This window comes from Lissotriton vulgaris, chromosome 3_1, assembly GCF_964263255.1.
Source record: "Lissotriton vulgaris chromosome 3_1, aLisVul1.2, whole genome shotgun sequence".
NCBI lineage: Eukaryota > Metazoa > Chordata > Amphibia > Caudata > Salamandridae > Lissotriton > Lissotriton vulgaris.
Window position 1 is genome coordinate 1,008,933,059 of NC_141689.1, and position 21,923 is coordinate 1,008,954,981.

The window sequence follows — 21,923 nt, forward strand, 5'->3', positions numbered from 1 at the left end:
TAGGATATCTAATCATTTGTAGCTCCGCAGTAGTACAGAGAATGAATGACATACTACAGATAGGGGTTTCTGTGCACTGAGGCGTGTTTTTGGTACACCACAACATACCGAGGTCCTGGTTTTCTGTGATGTGGGGAGCGAGCCGCGAGCCGGTGATGTGGGGAGAGGGACCGTGAAAGCTGTATCTCACACAGAAAGAGCTGCAGTATATTTTCAGTGTTGCCTTGCAGAGGTAGAACTATGGACCCAATGGCTTGTAGACGGAGAGATGTAAGGTGACAGACTGAATCGCAAAATGGCTAACAACTTTTCCTAGTTTCAACCGTTCACAGCCAATCAGCCGCAAGCGCATGCTCATAACCCTTCAGCCAATCAGATGTCATAATTTCCAAATATCGATATCTGTCAAATTTGATATTTCTCAAAAACTACTGAATGGATTTTCACCATTTAAACAATAGAGTGCTCTCTGGACCAAGACCTTTCTCCATGCCAAATTTGACGTATTTCCATTCAACAGTTTCACCTGTACCCTTGTCTAAAGTTTCCTATGGAAAATGCATTGAGAAAACACGTGTTGGGACCCCCTTTTTTCTCAGGCTCCTTGACCAATCACCCCCAAACTTTCAAGATAAGAGCTGATCAAAAAAAAGAAACTTTTTGGGAAATTCCTTAAAGATCATCAAAAAACGGAAAAGTTACAAGCACATGGAGGGCTCCAGGAGGATAGCCTTGCATCCCCCTCCCGACATGAGTGAAACTCCCGGGCTGCGGGGGCCCCAGCGGGCCCCCGAACCCCAGCAAGCCCCTGAAATCATTTGTTCAGAAATGCCCCCGAAACCTAGTCCACCCAGAGGCATCATTAAAATAAAACGAAGAACCCGCAACCCCAGCGTGAATTGAGATGAATTTATTTTTGTAAATGCTCTTTTGGGCCCTGGAGGTCCTTTTGGGACCCCCTGAGCAAGCCTAGGGGGTCAGGGTGCTCTACCCTGCCCCCTTCTCTTGTTTTATATATTTGTTTCTCTGTTTTCTGGTGACTCGCTTCAACCAAGTCACAAGATGGCTGCCAACACTTCCTGGTTTGGAGTGCTGGCAGCCAATCAGAGTGAAGCTCGTGTTTGGGAATTAGGCTCTGCCCAGATATTTAAACTTTTATTTTTCTAATTTCTCAGCAACTACTGAATGTATTTACGCCACTTAAAAAAAGGTCGCTTTCTGAACCAACCTCTACTTTTTTGCCAAATTTGGTGTCATTCCGTTCAGCAGTGCGGGCTGTAGCTCGTCGCAAGATTTCCTATGGAAATTAACATTGGGAAAACGTGTTTTATGACCCCCCTTTTTTATCAGCCCCCGCTTTACGAATCACCCCCAAACTTTGAGGATAGGAGCTAACCTGGATAGACTTTTTTGGGGGGAGAATTTTGCAAAGAATTGTGAAACGACGCCAAAGTTATAAGCAAATCAATACCTGATTTTCCTATAGAAACTAGTTTCTAACTATAACTACATACTGGCGACCGCCAGTAGGTACTATATATATATATATATATATTTCTCCCAATTCTCCTTCCAATCCACGTTCCAGTGAAAGAAGAAAAGCACTCCCGGGGGTAGTTTCTGTTATTTATTCACAGAACTTGCACAACCACAAAACAGACGCGTTTTGGTGTAAACCTTTTTCGATGTTTACCGAAGCGTCTGGCTGCCATGTTTTTAACAACACATTGCCTGCAACAACATAAAGGAGGGACTAGCTTACACTTCACCATTGAAGTGCCATCCTAGAATTCCTAAATGGAGAATAAAATTACTCAGTGCATTTCTCTAAACACAACATAAAATATGTGCGAATAAATAAAAACATTATTATTTAACTCCAAAATAATGCCCACCGATGAGCTATTATGCACTCTGTTGACCAATGCTCCCGTCAATCAAGCCCAGGATAGGCTATTACCACCCTCACAATGAAGTGTAGCAGGTATCAAAAGAAAATCCGAATGGGTCAGCTATATGCACATTTACAAGATAAGGAAAGGAAAACCACAAAAGGAAAAGAGAAAAAGAGGAAATAAACCCCACCTCAAACAAGCTTTACATGTCCCCTATTATACAAATATACAAATTTACAAGTCTATACGATTCATGTATATACAATGTCCAGAACAAAGCAAACTCTCCATCCTGATTCTCATTCCCCTAGATGTATGGCTAACTCCTCACTGCTATTAAGGCCCAGTGGTACTTTGGTTTGGAGATCCACAATGAATCTGGACTCCAATCTCCTAAGCCTAAGGACCCTGTCTCCTCCCCGGGGATTCAGTGGAACCTGGTCCAAGCAGAAATAACTCAAAAATTTCTGTTTCGGTCATGTACTTTGTCGAAGTGATGTGCGACAGGATATGCTTCATCACCCTTTACGATTTCCCTCATTTGCTCCAAGACCCTGATCTTAGCTTAGCTTAGCTTAACTTAATGTGTACAGTTTTAACCTTCAGCTTACATCACAATGGTCTAAGGAATCACTTGAATTTTTGGATCTAAAATTGACAGTTGAGAACAATAGGATTGAAAGCTCTCTATTTAGGAAGAGCACGGCAGGAAATTGTCTCCTGCATGCCAGAAGTTGTCACTCCACTGCACTAATTCAGAGCATACCGTTAGGTGCGCTCCTTAGAGCATCAAGAAATTGTAGCACAGTGGATAACTTCCAGATAGAGTCAGCAATTATGACCAAAAGATTTCTAGAAAAAGGGTACAAGCAAGCTACTATTAATGAGGCTTTAAGTGAAGTATCTAAACGACCAAGAGAATCACTCCTCATGGAGAAAGATAAGACAGCAGAACAAGAGAACGTACAGCCAATAAGATTCATACCTACATACAACAGACAAGCGCATGATGTCCGTAGACGTCTCAATAAGTTCAGGCCGGTATTGAATACGGACAAAGACTTAGTTGACAGTATAGCGGACTTCCCACAGATCACGTACAAAAGGGGTAAATCCCTTAAAGACACTCTATGTAATGTGGTTAAACCAATGAGAACAGGATTTGCAGGAATTCAAGGCTATTATACATGCAGAAGCTGTAAAGCATGTAAAAACAATAAAAACAGAAAACTATCAGCAGAGTGTAAACCGTATGTGATCATGAAGCATACATCATGTAATACTGATTATGCTGTATATGCCCTGTTTTGCCCTTGCAAGATGGCCTATATTGGAAGTACGATCCACAAAGCAAAAAAAAGTATTCTTGAGCATCTAAATGTCATAATGCACGGAGACAAAGCATATCCGATTGCTCGTCACTTTCAAAGCCATCATGGACAAAATAGCAATCTGTTGAGCTTTGTTGTGTTAGACTTTGTGAGAATGAATGAAAGAGGAGGCAACAGGATGAAAGAACTATGTAGGCTTGAATCTAAACTGATAATACAGTATAGGACCCTCACACCATAAGGCCATAATTGTGATGAGGAGCTTTCAATTGACTTGGGTTAAGAATACAACCTCCACATGTACATTCTGATTGATATATTAATTACTTGATTTTTATTAATTCTGATGGGTAATTTAACCTGATTACTCCCGTTATAGGGATTGGCTTCTTCAATATTGTTGATATTTGTTGTTATTTGTTTAATTTGGAGTTCATGTCTTTTTTTTGGTTCACAGTTTAAACACGTATTTTTTATTTTTCAGAGGAACACTTTTGGATGATGTATACGAAAAATGTTGAAGAGCTAAAGTATCTCCTCTTTGTTTATGTACGCTGCGAGTTTATGTAAGCCCACTTGGGCTCCATGGAGTGTTTGTGAGCACAGTTAAAATATGACTGATAAAGTTTGTTGAAATTTCTGAGACGGCAGAATACGAGGCATAATGCACACATTGCGGTATTGTTTAAAAGTCGAGGGTCTTTTATTACTATGAGGGGTTTAAGACCCTTTTTTTGTAGCAATGCAGCCCGTTATAAAATACAGTATGACATGATATAATGTTAATAATTGCCCACTGCGTGTCAACAAACTGTAAAAGTGTGCAAAGAGTTGTAAAATCATTGATTAAAATGTGGATACATTGTAAGCTCCCTGAATATGTAAAACGGAAGACTTTCCTCACTATCATTCACGTTTGAAAGTCTCATGTTTATAAAAATGTATTGTAAACATAAATTCCGGCACTCGTGAGAAAGAGAAAGAGTCCCGAAACGCATAGAGTGTTGCCATAATGCGGTCCTGTACTTAAAAGCAATACATTTGACTGCCATAAGGTCCTCATTGTGTCCGCGGCTGCATATATATATTTATATATATATATATATATATATATATATATATATATATATATATATATATATATATATATATATATATATATATATATATATATATATATTACCTACTGGCGGTTGCCAGTAGGTAGTTATAGTTAGGACCTACTTTTCATCGGAAATCCGCAACATTCTATTGAGAATAACTTTGGCGCCGGTGGACGAATCTTTGCAAATTTCTCAAAGTTCGTGGCCCGCTCTGCTCCGCTTCTTCCCTGAAAATGTGGGGGGATTCGTCAAGCGGGGGCTGAGATAAAAGGGGGGTCCCAAAACGTGTTTTCCCCATGTTAATTTCCATAGGGCGTTGGCCTCACTTTTAGCCTGAACGGCTGAATGGATTTCCACCAAACCTGGCAAAATTGTAGGGACTGGTAGCCCGATGTGCCTTTGCTATGTCTCAAGATATGTGCTGCAGTGGATTTTGAGTAATTTAGGTTAAAAAAATATATATATCTACAGGCGCGCCCCGGTACGCGCACCGGGGAGCGCACCGTGCGTGCTACGCAACTTGCGCACGGAAAGCTGATTGGCTCACGGGTGTCTGTAAACATTCGAAACAGTCCGGAGCGGCCGCCATCTTGTGTCTCAGTAAAATCGAGACACAAGAGGTGGCAAAAAAAAAGGGGGAAATGACCATAAGGGGGCAGGGTAGATCCACCCTGACCCCCTAGGTTTGATGTGGGGGCTATAATAGGGTCCCGCTCGGCAAAAAAAAAAAAAAAAAAAAATTCGATTTGCGCGTGGGGAGCGCCCGGTACGCGCTCCGGGGAGCGGACCGGGGAGCGGACCGGGGAGCGGACCGGGGAGCGTAGCATGGGGAAAACCCAGTTTATTCACTGTGTCACCTCTACGACCCTTTCTTGCGTCAATACCTCCCTTTTGCATACATTACACCTGACGTAGGTATAATGTGGCGCAGGGGCTTACAAAGTGACGCATCTACCTAGATGCATCACTTTGTAAATATGACTGAATAAGGTGCATTTTTTACTGTACTGATGCGTCACAAAAAGTGAAGCTCCGGTGGCATTAAAGTGACGCATGGCCTCATAAATGAGGCCTTCAGTCTTCTAGTCATGCGTCATATTAAATTTATGACGTATTATGTCGGAAGTTCTTACAGATACGTCAGTATTTCAGACGTATCTGTAAGCGCAAAAGTGATGCATTGCTGGAGTGTGTCTCAAAAATGATGCCATTCCAGCAATGCATCCTTTCACATGGGGCCAGGCCCCATGTGAAAGGGCCTGCACACCTGTTGTGAAACAGGTGTAAGATTTGGACGCAACAGCGTCATAAAAGTGACGCAGTGATATTTCATAGATTTCACTGCGTCACCTCTACGACCCTTTCTTGCGTCAATACTTCCCTTTTGCATACATTACACCTGACATAGGTATAATGTGGCGCAGGAGCTAACAAAGTGACACATCTACCTAGATGCGTCACTTTGTAAATATGACTGAATAAGTTGCATTATTTACAGCACTGGTGCGTCACAAAAAGTGACGCACTGGTGGCGTTAAAGTGACGCATGGCCTCATAAATGAGGCCGTCAGTCTTCTACTCCAGCGTCATATTAAATATATGACATATTATGTCGGAAGTACTTACAGATACGTCAGTATTTCAGACGTATCTGTAAGCGCAAAAGTGATGCATTGCTGGAGTGTGTCACAAAAATTATGCAACTCCAGCAATGCATCTTTTCTTACCCTTCCACACCCTTCTCCTTACTTCCTTCCCAACACTCACCTTCTTTCAGTCCCCCACTTCACTTCCTTTCTCCTCTCATACCTTTCTGTTCTTTCTTACTCATTTTCCTTTCTATTATCAATGCACTCCACTTCACTTACTCTTTTTCATTTTTTTAAGAATATAGCTCTTTGATGAGAATTGGAGGTAGTTCTGAAAAGAACTTTTTTTTTCTTCTTTTTTCTTTTTTTAGAACAGAAACAAAAACAGGGAATGGAAACTGCTCAACAGGAGCAAAAAAATAAAAAAAAAAGGGCTGGGAACCTCAGCGATGGTTCTCCAATGCTTGAACCATGAGCAGGACACTTTGCTCCCCAAAGGTAAGGAGTTGATCGCAGTATCTGCATTTCAGGACACCTTTGTTGAATGCAGGCTGAATATTTGGAACCATCTCCTGTGATTGCCCCCTCACAGAAGTAGTTGCTCCTCCGGTGGATGTAGAGGCCCCATCACTGGGAACCTCTTGTGCCAGAGCCCTGACACTTTCCCGGGCAAAATTCTGGGGGTACCTCCTCTCCACATGGTGAAGCATTGTGAAGTTCCCAAAAGAATATTTCTTTTTGGGGTCAACCCGTGACAGGACTTTTTTGCAGATCCTGCACTCCACTTTTGGAGCATTCACCTTTTTCTGTCCATCTGGTATGGAAATATTTTTCCAGATGAACTGCTCTTTCACCTTTGGCTGGGGAGGCTCTTCATCAATGAATTCAGGCTCATCTTCACTGCTGGATGGTCTGACAGCCATGATTAACCAAGCAAGATCGAAGAGAAAAAAAGGCAGGTCTTTCAGTCACAAAAGTGAAAGAAGAAGTGAAGGAAATGGGTGGGGATTTCATTCTTTGTAAAAAAAACTGTTAGCAACCAATGAAAAGTGTTATTTTAAGGTCACAGCGAGCAACTTTTAAATATTGAAACGTATGTATCAGTGTTTCACTTTGTGTAGAAGTGGCTGTATGGGTTGGTGACTGACTGACTCACTGTTTGTATGTGTTTTGAAGACAGCATATGTACAGGACTGTATGGATGGATGAGTGTGTATATGTGTGTGTTAGTGATTAAACTACTGTTTCACTATTGTCTTTATCAGTAACGACATATGTTTTAATCTAGTATATGTGAGTATTGATATATATAAGTGAGTATATGTGATAGTGAGAGATTGTAAGAGTTCCTGTTTAAATAAGTATGTGTTTCTATAAGTGATTGTTTAAGAGAGCAAGTATGTGTAAGTTTCCTTAGAAGTAAAGTGGTAGTGTGTGTATAGCTGTATATGCAAATAAATGGATGTTCAATAGTTTATTTGCATGTGTGAGAGTAACTTTTGGATGACTGTCGGTGTGTAACAGGATGTATAGGTCTATCACTACATATGATGAGTGGATATATGTATAAGTGACTATATAGAACTGTTGGTGAATGAGTGGATGTGTATTAGATGGTGGTATTACTGAATTGGTTGTTGTAACTGGTATAGGTATCTCCACTTTTTTGAAAATGTTAGTTACTATTTTTGAATATGTGTTTCAAGGGTTACTTTACAGTGAAAGGAGGTCTGTCACTCTGTCAAAAGGATGGTGTCATCAGTGATTTCATGAGTGATGTCACTGACCATGTCATGAGTGATATAATATGTGACGTCATCAGCAGTGCATTGCAGGCACGCAAGTTATAGTTTGAGTTTAAAAGCACTTTTAAAGCGCACGTATACCGGCGGTTTCTTGGCGCTGTAGCTAGTGGGGGCTGAGGGTTAAGAGCAGGGAGAGAGGAATGGGCATTTATTCAAAGGATTTTGTGAATAGGTAGGTTTTAAGACTTTTACGGAATTGGGGATAGAGGGTGATGGCACGAAGATGAAGGGGAAGGGAATTCCAAAGGGTTGGTGCCAGAATGGCAAATTTGGAGCCGCCCCACTTCTTTCTCCGGAAGCGAGGGATGGTGAGGAGGGACTGGGAAGAAGAACGTAGGTCCCTAGAGGGGACATAGGGAACAATCTCAGTGGAGATGAAGGCAGGTGCCAGGTCCAATCGGGCCAGGAAAGTGATGGATGCGAGCTTGAATTGAATTCTAGCCCGCACTGGGAGCCAGTGGAGAGATTTCAGAAGTGGGGTAGAGTGGTGGAATTTGGGAAGGTTGAAGGCTAGGCGGGCCGCCTGGTTTTGGATCTGTTGTAGGCGGCGCAAGCTGTCTGCAGGAATACCGGCATACAGAGCGTTCCCGTAGTCCAGGCGGGACACCACCATGGACAGAATGATAAGTTTGAGAGCAGAAAAAGTAAAGAAGCGGGACACCTTGCGTATAGTACGCAGTGAGAGGAAAGAAGAAGATACCACAGAGCTAATCTGGGAGTGGAGGGTGAGTTGGGAATTGAGCTTAATGCCTAGTGTTTTAACTGAGGGGGAGGGGACAGGAGGAGAACCAAGAGAGGGAGGCCAGAAAAGGGGAGACCAGGGGCTGGATGAGCCGCCCGTCAATACCAACTCGGTTTTGTCCGGGTTAAGTTTGAGGTGATTGTGGCTCATCCAGTCCCTGATGTGAAACATGACAGTTTGAAAGTTGAGGACAGCAGAAGGAGAGGAAAGATCAAAGACCAGCTGGAGGTCATCCGCATAGTTAAATACGGCGACCTCCATCTGTTGGAGAGAAAAGATAAGAGGGGCGATGTATAGGTTAAACAAAAGGGGGGAGAGAGATGAACCTTGAGGGACCCCGCACTGGACTTTCCGGAAGTCCGCAGTGAAGTCACCCAGGCGGACAGCCTGGGTGCGGTCGCTCAGAAAGGAGGACAACCAGACCAGGGCAGTCCCCTCGATCCCCGCCGCCCTGATACGGGAAAGTAAGATGTTGTGGTCCACCGTATCAAAGGCGGCTGAGATGTCGAGGAGCACAAGGGCCTGGTGATGATTGGTGTCCATACCCTCCCTGAGGGTGTCGAGGACCGACATGACCACGGACTCCGTGGAGTGTGCGGGGCGGAAACCGGCTTGGCGGGGGGCAAGGGCTCCATGTTTCTCCACAAAGGAGCTCAGAGCGCAGGTGACGTGGCGCTCGAGCACCTTAGCTAGAAATGGCAGGAGGGAGATGGGGCGGAAATTGGCAGGGACAGAAGGATCTGCCCCAGGTTTTTTCAAGATGGGCACAATTACCGCAGACTTCAAGGAGCTAGGAACTAAGCCTTGCGCGAGGGAGCTGTTGAGGAGGTGAAGGGGGGGATCTGGACAGGAGACAAAGATGTGACGGAGGATATGGGCAGGACAAGGGTCAAGAGGGGAGCCAGATTTGATCAAAGGCACCAATGAAGTCAGGTTTTCCCGAGTGATAGGGGGAAAGGTGGTTAGTTTGCCTTTGGGAGGGGGACATTGGGGATCCACAAAAGAAGGGGGAGGTGGGGGGATGTTGGCCTTAATGGTGATAATTTTCTGGATGAAATAATTATTAAGAGAAAGACAGAGGTCATTGGACGGGGCTGGTTTAAGCGTAGTTCTGTCCGAGAATGCCAGGTTGTGAACGATGGAGAAGATCTCCTTAGACTGGTTCTCCGCTGCTAAGATTTTAGAGGAGAAATAAGCTGTTTTGGCCTCCAGGATGCTTTTTTTGTACTGGTTAAGGATATTGATATATTCCAGTTTCAAAGTGGGGCAGTAGTTTCTCCTCCAGGCCCGCTCTGCGCGGTGAACTGTTAGTTTGGTGGCTTTAAGCTCTTGGTTAAACCACCGGTTGGCGTCTTTGTCGCGTAGTGAGTCCAACTAACTATAACGTGGAATTTCAATGGTTTTATGTCAGTAAAATATCCAGCTAACTAAAACTGGTGTGAAACCTATGGTTTTTCCAGTGAATTTAATAGGTTTTTTAAATGCTAATCCCTAACTATAGCTGCTGTGAAACCTATGTTATTTTCAGTGAATTTAATAGGTTTTTTAAATGCTAATTCCTAACTATAACTGGTGTGAAACCTATGGTTTTTTCAGTGAAATTCATAGGTTTTTTAAATGCAAATTCCTAACTATAACTGGTGTGAAACCTATGGTTTTTTCAGTAAATTTCATAGGTTTTTTAAATGCTAATTCCTAACTATAACTGGTGTGAAACCTATGGTTTTTCAGTGAATTTCATAGGTTTTTTAAATGCTAATTCCTAACTATAACTGGTGTGAAACCTATGTTTTTTTCAGTGAATATATACATATGTATATTAATATAATACCTTTTTTAAAGTATATTCATTTTTTTTTATGTTTCACCCTGGAGCGCTCCCGGTGCGCGTCCCGGAAGCGTACCGGGGCGCATCCCGGGAGTGTACCGGGGCGCGTCCCGGGAGCGTACCAAAAAATAAAATAAAAATAATGAAGGAGTGAGCATGAGCAAAGGGGACAGAGATAGTGGTGTAAATAGAAAGAGAGCTAGAAGGAAGAACACAGAGGGACTGTGTAATAGATAGTAAAACAGAGAAAAGGTATAAGTGGAAGTAACTGAGAAAAGGAAAATGAATAAGGGAGCAAAAGAAGAGAAGAAAGAGGAAGAAGACTAAAGTAGAGGTTCTGGGAGAATGTTAATGGGTGATGAAAGTAAAAGGAAGGAAAGTAAAGGATGGGGAATGACGAGTAGTGACGGAACCAGTGAAAAGGAACAGCGGTAAAGGAGGGAAAGAAAAGAGCAGTGAGTGTAAGTAAAGAGAGGTGAAAGAGGGTGGATAAAAGTGAATAAGGGTAAGATATGGGGAATGACAGAGAGAAAGAACAGAGAGAGTAAAGGAAGGAAGGATAGAAAGGGACTGAGTGAACCAGAAAAGAAAGGAAAGGGAGGGAGTGTGGGTGAGCAGGAAGACTGAAAGAAGTTGAATGTGTTGGAAAAGTAAGGAAAAGGGAAATAAACATGGAGGATAAGAATAAGTGAGGGAAGCAGATTAAGAAAACAGGGGTGAGGTAGGGTGTGAGAAAAGTAGTGAGGTTAAAGCAAAGGGTGATGACAAACTACATTTTTTAGTCACACTTACCATATAATTAATGAAAACTTAATTGCATGTTTAAACTACACTTTATATCTGTGAAAGACAAAAGAAAAAAAAGTTATAATTAGTAAAATATGTATTTTAGGATAGAAGAAACAGGTCAAGAGGTAAAAAATCAAAAAAAGTGTACTAAGAAATAAAGCAAGAGTGAAGGATACAGAAACGGAAATAAAGTAATGTAGAAAGACAAAAAAGAGAGAAAAAGAAATAGAAGGAGAACAAATACTGAAGGTAATTAAGATACTAAAAGAATGTGAGATACCAAACGAAATCAGGAAAGAGAAGTAAGTAAAAGGAAAATGAGTGAAAGGGAAAGGAGTCTAAATGAGGATCCATTTACAAGAAAGAGGAATGGAAGATTAATGAGAGTGAGTGAAGGGGAGTCACAGAGTGAAGGGATGAGCAAAAGAAGGATAGAGAGGGGAAGAGAACTAAAGCAGTGGTACTGAGAGAATGTGAGAAAGCTGAAAAGTGGTGCAAGGGAGAGAGGAAATGCAGACAGTTGAAATTGGATTGAGGAGTTGTGAAATAAATGGAGTAAAGGAACAGCGATGAAACAAAGTGAAATAAAGGCAGTGTAAGTGAGTAAAGAGAGCTGAATAAGGGTGGATAAAGGAAAATGAGTGTGAGACAATGGGAATACAATATAAATCACACAATGCAAACTATAGAATAACTTATACAACATGTTACATAGTTTATTTTTGCTGTTCTCTGAATATATTGAATTTCACTTAAAACAGTGAGTTCAAACTCTTCATCATATAACAGCGGGAAAAAAACACAATCTAAAAGATTGTGTTTAAAAAAAACATATAAACTTACAAATCTTATATGTACACTAATCTTTGTTTCACTTACTTTTCCTTGAGGCCAAATAGTAGATAGTGAAGGTCCTTTTCGTAGGAAAATACTCTGCTGTTCTCTAAAACTTCCATTTCATCGACTTTCTATGAAAAAAGATCTAAGAACATCTAAAATATTTCTCAACGTTTTCATTTTTCTCCTTGTGTTAAGTTATGACATTACTCATACCTTGAACTTTCCTTACGGCCAAATAGTGTCAGATATATGAGTATATTTTGAATTTTCTCTAATTAAACTCTGAAATTACCATTTACCCGAAGTTTTCAAAGAAAAGCTCATATGACATTTTCACAATGTTTAAACATTCATATTCTCTTTTTTGATCACTCATGTTCAACATTTCCTATAAAACTGATATCACTTACTATGTGATCCACTTACAGTACATATATGAGATAATAATTTTAAACATTAGACTAACTAACTAACTAACTTTTATTAACTGCTCCCGTTTTCAAAGGCCAATTACCTTTACTAAAACTTTGGTTCTAAAAACACTAGGTAAGAATTTTTTAAGTCAAAAGGCAAACGTTGTTTATAAGTCAAATGAGAATCATTGCAGTAACTCCAACCTTTTTGACATTTTAAGTAGCATGTATAATGTCCTGATGTTGTCGAAGGACCGTCATGATAAATAATAGCTACAGTTGTAAAGGCTCTTCCTGAAATTGATAACTGAGAAGGCACAACATTTTTGATACAAGTAGTCGATTTAGTTCCATCAGGTCTATATCGTTGGAAAACTAAAATGACATACTGACCATAAGGTTGTATAAATAATGTGGACAGCATTGGACACTTACATTGGGTACACACCATATTATGATCAGCTGATTTAACTAGATTATTAAATGACACTGATTTGCAGTCTGGTAAAGTCAAATATATAAATCTTTCAGTGTCTATTCTAGTAGTACTAGATAAACTACAATTGTCGCAGTCATGCGGCCATTGATAAGAAAGGCTAAAAAGATTTTCTAAATCTACACCTTCATCTTCCAAAACACCAAACATATACATTAAAAATTCCTGACAATCCTGCTGAATGTTCTGTGAAAATTTATCTTGACCAGAACACGTCTAAACTATTTCGAATTTCTGTTACACTTTCTATTTTTGCTCTATCACTGCTATATTTCTGAAACACAGAATTCAATAAAGCGCAGAATCTTTGATCCCGATTTTTAACAATCTGTTCTTGTAAAGTCTTAAGAAAAAAAAATAACATTAACCACTACATTAGCATAGCAGTTGACACAGAACTGTTTTAAATTGAAATCCAACAACATCTTGAACAGAAACCTTTTTTTTCTGCTTACAATTACAGTTTCATCTACTTTTTGTCTTTTTGATACTACCTCACTGCAATTATTCTCATTTCTTCTTTTTCGGCCTACCACACGTTTTTCAAACAGAGCATATTGATACAAATGTGGAGCATACTCTCTTCTTAACCTATTGTATTCTTTAACACAATCTAGATCTGCACAAATCTTTGTCTCATCACACTCAATCAAGTACAATCCTGATAAAGTTCTGACTCGTGATAATGCCACATATGCCATACCCTCTTTAAACACAGAACTTCCAATGTTCACCAAAGTACTATCTATACTTAAACCTTGAGATTTATGAATTGTCACCGCATATGCCAAACAAACAGGAAACTGTTTTCGGCGAACATATAAGTCTTTTACAAGCAAAAACCTAGCAGAACAACGACTGATTTGTTGTACTTGCTCAATGCCATCAAATTTTATTTTTAAAAATTCAATTCCATCTCTATTTCTATAATTCACAAAATCAACAACATGACCCATTGCTCCATTTACCAGACCTCTTTCAACATTTAAATTCCTTCTCAAAATGATACGACAATTTAAACACACATTCAGAGTCTTTTCAAAACCAGCTGTTTTAGATATACTTTTCTCTAATGAATCCAATTTTGTTTTCAAATTTTCTGACAAAACAATTGTTGCACCCATATTCTCTATTTTATCTATTGCTTCCAGTTTCACAATTTCTTCATTTTCTAACTTTAACATTTTGTTGTTGAAGATGGAACATTCTTGCAGAGTTGGCATCAAACATATCCCAGATTTCTTCTCAGTAATTTTAAAAAAAATATTCTCTGGAAGAATATTTTCATTTGGATACAAATTTGAAATTAATCGAGCATGTAAAGCTTCTTTCCCAAGCTCACTTTTCTGATTCTTACATCTTGTAGAATATTTTTATAATCTTCATCCTTTGCCTGTCGCATATTTTGAATCAGGTCTGTATATTTAAAATGTAACCATATATTAACGTTTCCAATGCTTCCAAGGGACTTCCTGGTATCTTCATGCGTGAGCATTTTAAATACTGGTTGTCCTTTTACTGGAGTCAACTGCAGTAGATCTCCAAAAACAATAATGTGTTTTCCTCCAAATAACACATCATACTCTCTTTTAAGAATTTCTTGCATTCTCAAATGCACAAAAGCAAGCATTAGATTTGAGACCATGCTTACTTCATCAATGATAAGAAGTTTCATTTTCTTCAGGACTGTGGTAACTTCAGAACACGCATCTCCAGATAGATTGTTGTAATGCAATTTATTATCATGCTCAACTGGCAGCATCAGTAAACGATGTAGAGTAATCCCTTTAATGTTATGTGCTGCCAGTCCAGTTGGAGCAGTTGCAACACAAGACAGCGGTGATTCAGTCCTTTTCTGCAAATAAGTTGCAATGGCTTTAATCAGAAAACTTTTTCCTGTTCCCGCTTCTCCACTTACGTACAGTCGGACAGGCTTAAATGATGTACATGAGCACACTTTTTTCTCATGTCTGAATCCATGTTCAATCTGTTCTGTGACTTCGTCATATATCTTTTTCTGCTCAACGTTTAGTTGCTTTACCAAATCTTTTAAGCTAACAACATCCTCTTGAGCTTGTTCCTTAGCTCTTTCCACCTCATCCATGGCAGTTGCAGCTTCATTTTGGATAATTGTTCCTCCTAGTGGATCCCGATTCAATGAAGTAGAACTCTGACTGTCTCGAGAACTGTCTCTAGCAATCTCTTCAGCAATTGTGGTTTCTTGCTCTATTTCTTCGTTCAACATTTGCAGATAATTTGGAAAAACAGGACTTCTGTGGTATCCTTGGTTGCATTAAAAGAGTCTTCATAACAGAGAAAATCTCCAAGTAGTTCCTCTTCTGTATGCCATGGCTTAAAGAGTTGCAAAAGAGCTAAATAGTAAAATTCTCTTTTGTCTGGAGCTTCGCAACTCAATTTTCGATGATTAATCAAATGGCCTTTTCTATGCTTGACTAGACATCCTTCATACCCAATGACAGCATATTTTCCATTATTGATATCTTCCGTGATGTTCCTCTTATAACTGTAGTTTTGCAGAACTTCATACAAACAAGTTTTCTCAAGGTGAGTACTTCTATTTGGATAGTATGTATCCAACATGTTTGTCTTCAAAATATCTGTACTGTTTGGTTCTTTCTCCGCCAAATATTCAATTTCTTGTACAGATTTCAAAACTCGGTTTGGTGATGCAGCAAGACCTAGACTCACCCAAATGATTGTTCTTGATTTGGCATAGAGACTTGCTGATGATAACCGATCAGAACATTCATATGCTCCAATTTCTCGATGCAACAACATCTTCAGACTGAAACTGTATAATTTTTTACTTATACTCTTTTCATGTGAAATGTCTTCCCACATTTCCTTCAGTTCAGTCTTTTCTTTTTTTGTGATGTAAGACGTCACATATCGAGCCACAGCAATAGAGTTGTCAGCAACGAACTGAATATCCATGTTAGCATTCCACATGGATAAAATCACTGGGTTGTAGTCGTTGATGTACTTGGACTCTTCGTTTCTTTTTAAATTGTATGTATTTTTTGGTGATTTCCTTGTCACAGTATGTCGCAGAGAAGAAATCAAATTATTTACTCTTCCTTTAGAAATCACTGGTTGTGGAAACGGGAAACGACATTTCGTGTAGAATTTCTCCTTGTTTTTAAATTTTCGACGACAGTACTTTCCACAACGATGAGATTGAAAACGTAAAACTTGTTGCCTTAAACTGTTTTCTTCAGTAGTTTTTGGAACAGCACATGTTGAATATTCTTCAATGAAACTCATCACTGTGTCATCCGAATCAGTTCCAAATTTGGGTGCATCTTTAATCCATAACAACATATGTATATGAGGAGCACCTTTCGCTTGATACTCCTTCCTCCAAAAGAAATCCAAAACCTCTCCAAGGGGAGGATTTTTTTTGTTGGTAATAAAAGACATCATAGCTTCAAATATATGATTAAAATATCTGCAAACATTCACTGGATCCAAGGAACACAGTTCTCCAGGTGTTTTCAATTCTATATTTTGTATGTTTCCGTTTGCCTCTCGTAGAAATTGAAGTAAGTCGTCCCATGCATACTCAGCACAGCTAAGAGTCAGGAACCATGTAGGAGTTCCTAAGTTTCTTAGCATACATTTCAATTCCCCATGACGATGGAAGCAATACTCGTTTGTTCCACGCTGACATGCCATGAGATTGATTAGCTGAGATTCCAAAATACTGTCTTGCAGATTGACTTTCTCCATAAAGTCCCTCGCCGAAACATTTTGCAGATGAGCTCCACTTTTCAGTATATGATTAACTGCATAAGAAAGCCCAGACAAATCACTTTCATACAGTAGATTAAACAAATACAGAATGCATTGACGAAACCTTGGATCTTCAGCATATAATCTTAAAGTCCGGTATTCAGCTGCAGGAATTTGAACTGGTCGATCGTCATATCGTCCACCTTGACCTGTTGGAAATATCTGTGGAAAACAACGAGCTTCCAAACTTTCTTCCCATACACTAATAGGACTTCCTTTTGCTGCTTTCATTTGAAACAAGTCAATTGCATTCCCCATTACTTCTTTGGAATGCAAGGGATGAACAGTATAATGTTCATATATTTCTTCACTTCTAGACACATCAACTTTTTCAATTTGGCCAACTGAACAATCGCTGTCTTCTTCTGTAGCTGTTTCCTCTGCTCCAACACTTACATCTTTGTAGTACTCATTGTTTTTGACCAAATACAACGTTGCCTTTTTGACTTTCCTAACATACACTAAATCTTGCCAGATTTTCTTACTCTTTGTCGGAACCCCATTAACTAGAATAACCAGAGGATCCTCTTCTACTCTTTCTACGCCAATTGTATCAATATTTTTCTTGACATCTAGAGGCAAATAAACAACTCTTCCCTTTAATTCTCTTTGTAAATCTGTAGGAGGTAATTTCCTTATCTTAGGCTCCATGCGAACAATAGCTTGAAAAGGATGGACACATTGAATCAAAATTGATTCATAAGTATTTAAATCCATCAATTCAGTAGGAATATCTATCAACTGAAGATTATTATGAACAGCTCAAGTAGGCATTCTATTTTCATTTATTTTTTTCAAACAATAATTACAAATACGCTGATCAAAACTCAAATCGAAAGAATTCTCCACCAACAAATAACTCACAAAATCCTTCCATTCACTATTATTTTCCAATTCACATTTTGCATATAAATCAACTTACCTAGTCTGAATCTTATAATGAGTCCGTCGACAACACACACAAGTTAAATTAGGCCTTTCACTTGATTTCACCTTAAACTTGGTAATTTCCTCGTCAAACTTTTCTATACTTGAAATCTGTACATTGTCTTCCACATTACCATCCATTACTATATCCATTTCTACACTGTCCTCTTTGTTCCCAAAATAACAAAACTCAATTTCTTCACAAATAGTCTTCACATCTACTTCAGATCCTTGCAAAAGAGCACCGTTTAACTGTTGAAGTTTAAGTGCTGGACTTTTTGCATAATACAACCTTCTTACTAATTTCCTCACCTTATTATGATGCACTGCTAACATCCTAAAATGGTTAAAAACACTCTGACATACTTTTCTAGAAAGACAAGCCAGTGAATGCCCATGCAAACCTGTGTTTTCTCTCACTCTGCAAGGATCTAACTCTTGCAAGATCTTCACTTTCTGTTTTACACTTTTCTTACTATATATACGTAAGAAATTTCGAAGCAAATCGATTGAATCCTGTTGCACACTACAAATACTACTGCACTTCCATGTATACACTGGACACTTAGTACGTCTCCCTAAAACTTCATCAGCTAACAACTCTTCTGCATCTCTAGACACAAGTTTCTCTTTTTCCATCGGACAACCATCTTTCACCTCATATGCTCGACCACTGGTGTCAACTGCATGCACCAAATCATTTTCCTGAAAGCAACTCTCCTCATTAAAAAATGGCTCAGAACTTCAACTATGCATCCAGTCTCCAGAAAATACTTCACAAAAATGAGTCCGATTAATTATACTTTTCCATCTACTGTTCGATTTGAAAACATCAATTGCCTTGTTAAGTATCCTAATTCTATTGATTTCTAAAATAAATAATTTTTTCTTAACTTCAAAAGCCCGATCAACAATCATCTCTACACTTTTCTTTTTCTTGTAAAAAGCAGCTCTCTGTTTACCTTTATTTTCATTTTTTAGCAAATTTAAAACTACCCTATTGCAAAACATTCGTCTACGAATGTCCCTAAATTGATTTTGCCTTCTATTGCTATCCATACTCTTCTCTCCTGCTCCAGTAGAGACATTTTTTGAGGGCCTCTCCTTCCTTTTCAAATTTGCTCTCTCCTTCTGGATCTTCACATTACCGTTAACATTTGTTTTTGTTCTACATATGTTGTGAAAAAAAGACTCAGTTGTCTTACCAGGAGCTTTTTTGGTGTTTTTTGAAATACTTGTTGTAGAGGATTCTTTTAATTCCATGGCTGATTTTGTTCTAGTCCGTATGGTATTTTTTCTTCTCTTTTGCCTTGACGGCATTTTTGCTTACTTTTCAAATGTTGATAGGAGCTGTGCTGTGTTTTTAAAAATGACTTTGGGGGTAATTGAATGGCTTTTATATTTTTCATAAGGAATTAATAGTGTCTTCCTCATTAAATAAATATATTTGAACCTTTTACAATGATGTCATCGGCATTACCTCAGATTAGGAAACAGATTGAGCTTCTTTCTTGTTGGTTTGTGTCATGTTTTTTGATAATGCTTGGTAAAAAGATTTTGCTGCATAGAGGAATTGTATTATGTAAAATTGAGAATATTCACTAGTGACCTGGAATGCTTGTACATACGACCTGTGCTGTGTTTGAAAAATCCTCTATCTTGCAAATCTTGATAGCAAGCATTATCAAAAAAGCAATACACAAACCAACAGCAAAGAAACTCAGGGCCTTATTTATGAAGGCCTTGCGTCACCGGTGCATCACTTTTTTCCCATGTTAAAAGTGACACACCGGCGGCACAAGGCAATCATAAATAAGGCCCAAATGTAAATACCATTGCTTTGGCCCTAAAATCATTTTTTGAATAACATTTTAGAAACACAGCGCAGGTCCTATGTACAAGCATTCAATTTCACTACTGAAACCTCACTGTTTCACAAAATACAAATCCTCTATCTTGCAAATGTTGTTAGCAAGCATTATCAAAAAGCAAGACACACACCAACAGCAAAGAAACTCAGGGCCTTATTTATGAAGGCCTTGCGCCACTGGTGCGTCAGTTTTTTCCCATGTTAAAAGTGACGCACCGGCGGCACAAGGCAATCATAAATAAGGCCCAAATGTAAATACCATTGATTTGCCCCTAAAATCGTTTTTTGAATAACATTTTAGAAACACAGCGCAGGTCCGATGTACAAGCATTCAATGTCACGACTGAAACCTCACTGTTTCACAAAATACAAATCCTCTATCTTGCAAATGTTGTTAGCAAGCATTATCAAAAAGCAAGACACAAACCAACAGCAAAGAAACTCAGGGCCTTATTTATGAAGGCCTTGCTCCCCCGGTGCGTCACTTTTTTCCCATGTTAAAAGTGACGCACCGGCGGCACAAGGCAATCATAAATAAGGCCCAAATGTAAATTCCATTGATTTGCCCCCAAAATCGTTTTTGGAATAACATTTTAGAAACACAGCGCAGGTCCTATGTACAAGCATTCCATGTCACTAGAGAAACTTCTCAATTTAACATAATGCAATTCCCCTATGCTGCAAAACCTATTTACCAAGCATAATCCAAAAACATGACACAAACCAAGCAGAAAGAAACTCGATCTGCATCCTAATCTGAGGTAATGCAGGTGACATCATTGTAAAAGGTTCAAATATATTTATTTAATGAGGCAAACACTAATAATTCCTTCTCAAAAATATAAAAGGCATTCAATTACACGAAAATCGTTTTTAAAATAACATTTTAGAAACACAGCACAGGTCCTATGTACAAGCATTCCATGTCACTAGAGAAACTTCTCAATTTTACATAATGCAATTCCCCTATGCTGCAAAACCTATTTACCAAGCATTATCCAATAACATGACACAAACCAACCAGAAAGAAGCTCAATCTGCATCCTAATCTGAGGTAATGCAGGTGACATCATTGTATATTTTTTTATTGAGGCAAGCACTAATAATTCATTCTCAAAAATATAAAAAGCATGCATTTACCCCAAAATCATTTTTTAAATAACATTTTAGAAACACAGCACAGGTCCTATATACAAGCATTCAATTTCAGTACTGAAAATTCACTATTTCACAAAATACAATTCCTCTATGCATTAAAATGTTTTAACCAAGCATTATCAAAAAACATGACACAAAACAACATTAAAAAAAATCTGCTTCCAAATCTTTTCCATAGAGCATACAAGTCTCTATCTAAATTAAATGAATCATTTCTTACCTTTACAAATGCTTTGGGAGATAGAGAACAATGTCGGACACACACACAAATTTTTCTTTAGCAGAGAAAAAGGTATGCATTCCACACACTGCAACCATGACTGGCACAGAAAACCTCTAATTCTACACAGATATGCCTCATTTCAACCAATCCAAACTCTTCCCTCACTATTTTCAAACCAACACCCTCCCCCCTCAGCCCTTTCTATCTGTTACCATAGCAACTCCCTCCTTACTGAACTCTCAGGTTCAAAAGTTTATTCTACAATGTTGAAAATGAACTAAGCAAGGATGTTTGACCTCTCAATACACCAGCTTATCCGATTAAATGTTTCTTTAATTGACTTTTTCTTAAACCATTCAAATTGCTTCTTTCACAAAATACAACCATGCACCCTAACTTTTAGTTTTCAACTATCTAAACCCACCAATCATTGCTTGTGATTCAAGAGCAGTGAACCTCCACAATTATTTTGGGTAAACTCCTACTGTTCCAACTACCATTTCATTCCCACACTTCATCTGACTGCACCAGAACCTTTTCTCATCATGTATTCTGTGTGGATTATTGGACATAGCTACATCCACTGGGCTCAAAGGTATGCAGCTAGCAGAAATGTTCACAACCTTGATTTAACAAATGTGGAAATCAAGTGGATTGGCCAGAGAGGATTGAGATGTCACCAATTGATACCATTGGTGAAAACCTTTTTGCATTTGCCAAACCCTGACCTCTTAATAGTGCACTGTGGAGGAAATGACTTGGGCTCTTTGACTGGTGTAGGTCTGGAAATGCTTTTAAAGGACACTAAGCATGGGCGGAAAATCCATTCCGCTCACGGATTTTGCGGATTTTCGGTAAATTCGCAATCTACGGACGCTCGCGAATTTACCGAAAATTTGCAAATTCCCATGCAGCGGATTTTTTTTTCTTGGTGATACAATTTTGCGGCGTGCGGCATTCACTTACCGTCATTCAGCGTTTGCCGAGTTGTTTTTCTCGATATTTTGCGAGTGCTACGCCATTTTGGATCTTGCTGCGGGGTCCCGCGGGAGTTTGGCGACGCATCGCGAGAGTTCGCAATTGCGAACATGTAGGTGCGGC